Source organism: Condylura cristata, unplaced genomic scaffold (assembly GCF_000260355.1).
Source record: "Condylura cristata isolate star-nosed mole 26May11 unplaced genomic scaffold, ConCri1.0 scaffold00007, whole genome shotgun sequence".
NCBI lineage: Eukaryota > Metazoa > Chordata > Mammalia > Eulipotyphla > Talpidae > Condylura > Condylura cristata.
The window spans coordinates 35,225,903-35,233,566 of record NW_004567108.1 but is presented as its reverse complement, the minus strand read 5'-3'; positions in this window follow the sequence as shown (position 1 = coordinate 35,233,566).

Sequence of the window (7,664 nt, the reverse complement as noted above, 5' to 3'; positions counted from 1 at the left end):
CGCCGCCGCCGCATCCCCCGCTGTAATTAGTGCTGCTGCCCTCCATGTGGGCTCGATTAAACCGTGATTTAGCCGAAAGAAATATAATTATGGCTGCAAATAAAATAATCAGCATTGAAGAGCGATTTCCTTAATGAGATGGAGCGGTTGCACGTCACGGAGTAAAGGGGTCTCATTAAGAGGTGGTAATGAGGCTTGGGTGGATGGTGCAGTTACAAAATCGCCCAACTCCTCTGCAGGCCCGGCCCGGAGCCCGAAGCGGCCGCCGCTCGCCTTCCCGCGGTCCCGCGGTCCCGCGGTCCCCGAGGGGCACCGGGACTGTCCCGCCCGGCCCCCAGGGGGCGCAGCGCCGGCCTCGCGGTCTCCTTCCTCCCGCGGGCGACGCGGTCGGGCGGGGCGGCGCTGATGGAGGTGGCCGCGCTCCGAGAAGGGGCCGCGGGCTGCTCTCGGGCCCCGCCCGCCCTGCTGGGGTTGGAGCCGACTTGGCGCGAACAACTTCCAGGACTTTAGGCGCCGCGCGGAGCCGCAGCCCCAGCGAGTAGCCCTCGGTGGGGGCCGGGGCGGGGGCAGGGACTGGGGCGAGGGCCTGGCGCAGGTGCAAACCCCTGGGGTGGACGTGAATGCGACCCGGAAAGAGCGTCATGGCTAACAGGTGATCAGAGGCTGGGGCGCACGCGGCAGGCGTTGCGGCCTCTTGCCTGGGGCTGAGTCCTGGCTGCGGAAGGACCCCCTGGGTTCTCGTTCTTCCCACATCATTGCCTAAATTATGTTCAAGAACTGAGCGGGGACACTCTTTTGTCTAAACTCTTTCAACCACCTCATCGAGAAAAATAAAGTCGAATAAATGAGTCGAAAGATTTCTTAAATGCATAGCTCCCACCTTTCTGGGTTATTAGGTTTAGGGCAGCCTTGGAATTCCTTATATCAAGGTGTGTACACATGCCTGTACCCAACGTCCAGATGCGGAGATACCTCAGTATTTATTTCTAATTAAAGTGGTGCTCTCCCTGATTCAGTTTCATCATTTAGCAACTAGTCTCAGTTGGTTCACATCCGCTTGAAATGACGAATGAGGCAGCCTGACACATTTCTCTTATTCAACTCACCACTATTTCTTGAGCAACTATGTGTGAGGTGCTGTGCCGGGTCCTGGGCATTGAGAGGCGAACAGAGGAAGGATCGTTGGCCAGGGGTACTTACAGCATACCTGCTTGGCGTCCTTCAGCTCTGGTGGACACCACGGCAGACGTTTGTACCCTGCGCTAGCGGAAGTAAATCCATTTGTACGCTCTGACCTTCCCACCTTGTCAGCCAATATTCTCTTCCCATCCAGAAAGAAACGTCGGAAGAAAGTAATTTTGATAAATTAGCTTTCTTAGATACTAAGATACTAGGTGTTAATGTAATACCCTTCATAAAATGTTCTCATTTTAAAAGAGGACCCTCCTCTTAGTGCTGCGGGTTAAAGCGCAGCACTAAGAAACTGAAGCCACTTGCACATCAGTTCGACCCCCACCCTGGAGGTGACCCACATGGCTCGGCAGACCTCTCCTGGCCCGCCCACTGCTCCCCTCAGCAGTGTACTTCTTCGATCTGCCTGATCTGCTCCCCACTCTGTCTCTGGTGCAGCCCCTGCACCTCTGGCTTGTACCCCAGTTCAGTATGCATAAATAAATAAATCTTAAAAAAAAAAAGAGTAAGCTGCCTCCATATGTTGCTACTCCATGTTTATCTAGTGGTAATAGAAAGCTTGAGAGAAGAGGATTTGGGAGTAAATCACTACTATCTAAGCTACTTTCCTAATCAATGTTACTAGCTCTGATGTTCTGATGTAGTATCTTACATAAAAAAATCCTTAGGTATGGCAGACCCGTTTGACAATCTGGTGAAAGCTGTGGACTTCCTTCCACAGATATATATATATATATATATATATATATTCCTTCCACAAATATATATTTGTCAACAACCTAGGGTGTCAGGATCCTCACATGCCTCTGTTGATGAGAATGACATCTGCATGATCCTCTAATACATGTGATTAAGGCATACAAAGGAGAAATAATGCAAATCTCCAGAGGAGTTCTATCAGCACATCTGAACCTAGGGAAGAACTGGGTCAAAAATAAAAAATAAATCGTGACACCAGTAAGTTCCACAAAAAGCAACTGATTGGAAGATACACGTAGTTTATCAAAAGTATGACAAATTCAGATCTTCCAGCTGATACTAATCCAAGCCTCTATAAAAGTTGCCCATGTTGTAGAGTCATCAGGAAACCTACTTTGTGAGTGGGCAGCTCTTGTCCCCAGCCTCAGACCCTGGGCTACTTCTGGCTGGAGCGAGCCACACAGTGGTGTGTCATAAATATGAGGACCTTGCCCTGAGTGAAGGTGCAAGTGAACGTGATTAAAATTCACATTCTGGGACTACAGGGAGCAAAGGGTGATTAAAAGTCTGTCTTAAGCCCACTAAAGCCCCAAAATCCAGAGCTTAAACTAATTCTTCAATTCACTCCCCAAAGGCATTTTATAAATTAGGCCCTGAAACCAAGCAGCAGATCTGCCTTCTCCACCCTCTCAGGCTTTCCCAAGATGCTAACATATGGAGCCAGAGGGTCTTTTCTGGGCAAAGATGGTTCTTTCAGATGCTTATAACAAGGGTTTATCCTCCCCCACCTTCCTCTAATTTTTGAGAGGTCCATAAGTCACCCATGAGGAGGAAGATTGAATTATCCATATACATTTTCTGGCACAATCTTTTTTCACTCCCATGAAGCAGTTGCAATAGGGAAGGAGTACACATTACCTAGGATATGTATTAACTAGGCTATTATAACAGAATTTCCAAATTAGAGTAGTTTTGAAAAGGCAGAATATTATTTCTCTTCACATCCTCTAAAAGGATGGAAGCCAGCCTTCACTGTTGTTGCTCCGCTCTTCTCAACATTTGGCTTCTCTCTTGTGGCCTGAATGATCACTCTAGCTCTTATCATCACCTCTGCATCTTTCAGGCAGCCAGAAAGGAAGCTGAAAAGTCAAGTTTTCTTTTAAGGGCAGGGCTTAAGTAATATATCGCTCACTTCTCACGATGGATGCATCTGCCTTAATGGAGACAACTGTCATCTTTATCTGAGCTAGAAACATAAGAAAGGTTGTGCTCTGGGAGGGGCACACCTACCATCTTCAACATGGCATCATCTCTGCTTTGGGACTCATCCTCACTCTTCTCCTATGTTTGTAGTGAAATGATGGAGTATGTTGAGGTAGATAGGGGTGGGAAGTAGAAGCTGAGAAGCCATATTGGAGCATAATGCAATAACCCATTGGAGAACTGATGGGTGCCTGGACCAGTATGAGAACTATGGGGAAAGTGGTTAAATCTAGAAGTGTTTCTCAGGAAGACCCTGGGATTTGCTTCTACTTGTGGGGTATGAAAGAGAAGAGTCAAGGGTAATGATAGTGCTTGTTCATCTATTTATTCATTTACCATTCATTCATTCAGTTACCAGATTGTTATTGAGCACTGGCTGTGAGTCAAGCACTGGACTGGGATTTGTGAATATAAGGGTGTGGCCATGTCTTTACAGCTGACAAAGAAAGTAGACAACAGAGGAGTGGATAAAGCATGATGTGCGGAGTAAAGAGCAAACACTAAAGGCTATGCGATAATCACCTGAGGATACCAACTTAGTTTAGGATCTGGGAAGTGAGGTTTAAGCTGTGATATGAAGGAATCAGGCAGGAAATGGAGGTGAAAGGGGATAGAAGCAGAAGAATATAAAGGAATCTGCTCCAAGTTCTAATTCTTTCCATGATTTCATGTTGTCTACTTGGGGAAGTACATGAAAGCCTGGGCTACAAAAGCTAGAAATTTGAACTTAATTCATGCTGTGTCTTTGGAAAGAAATGCTTTTTTAAGTTCAATTCAATAAACATTTGTAGGGTCTGGACCAGGTTCCCAGCCTAAAGACTATATAGCTCATAGGAGCATTTAACTGAGAACATATGATAAGATTGAAATAGTTGAATTTTAGAAAATACTGACTTGCTCTGTAAGGTCAGAGTAAAACTGAAAGGATTTCAACCCAAAAGGACATGTGCTGAGATGCGATATGATCAAAATCTATACAATTCAGAAAGGTTATGAGAGTAAACATGTATTAGGTGACAAGCCACAATCTTTAAGACAAATCAAAGGAAATCCAGAAGAGATTAAATTTGTGGAATTCATTCCCTCCCATAGGTGGCAAATACAGACCGTTGGGATGAGGATTTAGCAGCTATGGAGGAGACAACAGCAACAGTACAAACCAAGAGTCTTAAACAGAATAGAAGTTTATTTTTCCCATTTCATTGTCCAGATGTAGGCAAACCAAGACTGTTCTGGTAGGTCCACAGTGTTAAGGGCACAGTCTCTTCTATCTTGATATTCTCTGCTGTGGTCTTCTTCTAGTCCATATCGTACAGGATGGTTCACCACCATGTTACTAGTTTAGCCAGTAAGAAGAGAGTAGGGGGAAGAGGAGCTGCTGTGGACACTTCTACTCACGCCCATTGACTAGAGATTAGTGAAATGATTATACCTACCAATAAGGAAGGATGGGAAATGTTGACAATACTGGGCAGTCATGGTCTAGGTTACACTAGGTGGTGGGGGTGATGTTACTGACGAAGAATGGGCAAGGACAGATACTGAGGGTCTCTAAAAGTTCTTGTTGCATGAAGGGGTTCCTTTCTTACTTAGAACTTTTAAGGTTATCACTGGAAAGACAATGTCAAGGGTGTGTGTGGAGGTGGAGGACTTTGGAAACACTCTGAATCTCCAGTTTCACTCTTTTCTCTGGAATCTATATTCTCCAAATGGCACTTTCCCTTAAATATTCTGGTTCAAACAAAAATGTAAAGAAAATATCCTTGGGCTCCCTTAGCTAAGTCAGGTTCAAGCTTGCAAGAATGTATTAGAAATATGTTAGAAGAACAAAGAAGAAATAAACACAAGAAACAAACTTCCTAGGATACCAATTCTAAGGTATCAACTCTTCTTTTTTATCCCAAAGGTGTAGTCCATCCTTTGGTTAGCACAGCGCTCATTCTGTCCCCCAGCTTATCTCTGTGCACAGCTTGCTTATTTTTAGCATTCGTCATTCAGGAGCTTCACAGTTTACCATCCTTACTTACACCAGGACAAAAAAAATGCCCCCATCTTGGACCTTGGCTTTCCATGGCTCCATGTGGACTTTCTTCAGACACAGTCCACCAGAGCCTTCTCTGTCCTACTTCAGGCCATGCTTTGCTCCAGAATTCCTGATCCAACTATCCTGTTTCTGCTTCTGGAGCTTATGTGTCCTCTTCTCGTGTCAGTCCCTCGGCAGTATGCACTCTCCTAGGCCTGAGGGGAAGTTGGTAGTGATGGGCATCATGGAGCTTAGAGAAGCGGCCACTTGTATGAGAGGGAAACCCCTTACTGTATTGCATGCAAGTAGTAGGTAGGGAGTGAACGGGCCAGAGCTCCCGAAGTATAAATTTGAACTTGAGTGTCCAGGTTGTAGAAGACATTGTGGTACCTGATACAGAATGTTCAAAAACATTTTTGTTGAATAAATGATTGATTTCCTGAGTAATATCAGTTGGGAATCAGATCCTCCCTCTCCCCCATTCAAATTAGGCTTATTTGGCCCTCTGAATTACCAGGGAGAGTTCATTACTGTTGGGATGTGCGCCACTGACCTGTCTTACGTGGGCTGTCCAGAGCCAAATGGGCAATTGTCTGATGTGTCACGAAGGGCTAGAGTTATAGAATCTAGTGCAGACTTGTGAATGAATTCAGGCTCTCCTTCTGGAGCTCTGAGCTCAGGGTTAAGCCCTGGAAGTGAGCCCAGTGCTAAGGCTGCCACATGATTCATTGATGGTGAGAGACTCAGTGTTTGGACAAGAAACTGGACTCAAATTTAATGTAGACAAAACAAGGGATCCTGACATGAAAGGATGTTGGAACCAGAAGAGCCCTTGGAGATTTGTTTCTAACATTTCCATTTTTAAAGATGAGAAAAGAGACCCACAGGAGACAGGGACTCATAGCTGCTTGTGGAGAATTAGAACTGGGCTCAGATCCTCCAAGCTCCAGGTCTGTTTCCAGTCTCCTAGATTAACCTTAGTTATTTTTATAGAAGCCTCCGGGATTGGGCTAAAATTTCCATCAAGTATTAAGCAACACTTATCAAAAACAATCCCCACTTCACAGAGCTTCCCTAAATGACCAGTAAAATACAGGTAGTCTTAATGGGGCTCAGTGTAGAACACTTATCTCATAAGTGCTATTTGGTAATAGCTATGCTGTGTCTGACTCTTGTACTTCCTATCCACTCTTGTTCCTGCTGAGAAGTCCCACTATTGACCTCAGTAATTCTGGAAACAGGACAGACTCCTGGAACCCTGGTCCAATCCAGAGTGGAGGTTTGGGGCATCTCCATGGGGTAAAGCAGCTTTCTTGACAGAGGTCCCCAAGGCAGCTCATGTAGGGCCAAGCAGCAGGAGCACCTGGTTCACTGCCCTGAAACCTTTATCACTACAAGGGGGGGGGCATGTTACATGGCAGCCCTCGGAGGTCCCCACAGTCCATTTTCAATTTGGGCCCTGTAGTTAAAGAATAAATTGAGAACACTGACGAATGTATCAGCTCACCATTAAGTTTTGTTTTTTTTTTTACCCTTCTGTAATTTGGGGTAAAGCTTGTAATGAACAGAGGAAAGGCCACTCCCTGGAACGACTGCAGACAGGTTCTCAAGCCACATCCAGGTTCCACATCATCAGTTTGAGGTTGCAAACTTGATTTTAGTATTTTGTTGTCATTCTTTCTCAACTCTGTACAGCCATCAGATTTTGCTCCTTGAATGAAGGAGAGCGCAGAGGGCACAGGTCTGGGACTGAAAGTTAGTGCAGTGACTGGAAAAGGGATGGCCGACCAATACTCCATCTGGGCTTTTACTGCTCAGTAACATAAGGAATAATAGATACCTGGGTCCTTCCTCCCAGAGGGTTCTGGAATGCAGTTTGGTAACTGGATTTTTAATTTTTATTTCCCAAAAGATTCTGTGTGCTGCCATCTTTGAGATTCTCTAGTATAAATATTTGTATTATTCTAATTGATTAGATCAGGCTTTTGTGTACTTAACTACGATGTTACTGTCTGAAGCACAGTAATTAGGAAATCCAGGCATATAGGAAGTGAAGTAGAATATACATTGTTTACATAGAACCTAAAGGTGAAATTTTAAGAGTTACACAGGGATTTAATCAATGTAAGCAACCAAGCTGTTCCATTCGGATTCCAACATCACACCATCATTGATAGGGGAGGATTTCTTATCTAAGGACTCAAAGCCCCTAAACGTTAAGGACTTGAATTTTATGTCACAATGACACATACTGTGAAATATATTGAGAAACAAAATAGTATTTACTCTTGTTACAAGTCACTCTCATCAGGAGGACAACCTTGTAGACCAAGTCCCAAATCATCTGAAGTTATAACAATTTTTCCTTCTTAGGAAAGCTGATGAACTTAAAAGTGGGTAGTGATTTATCTATTGTTCTTTGGCAAAGTGATTTCAAGGTCTGGACTTCTAAAGAAAGAGAAAATTGGCTCTCCCAGGTGGTGCAGCA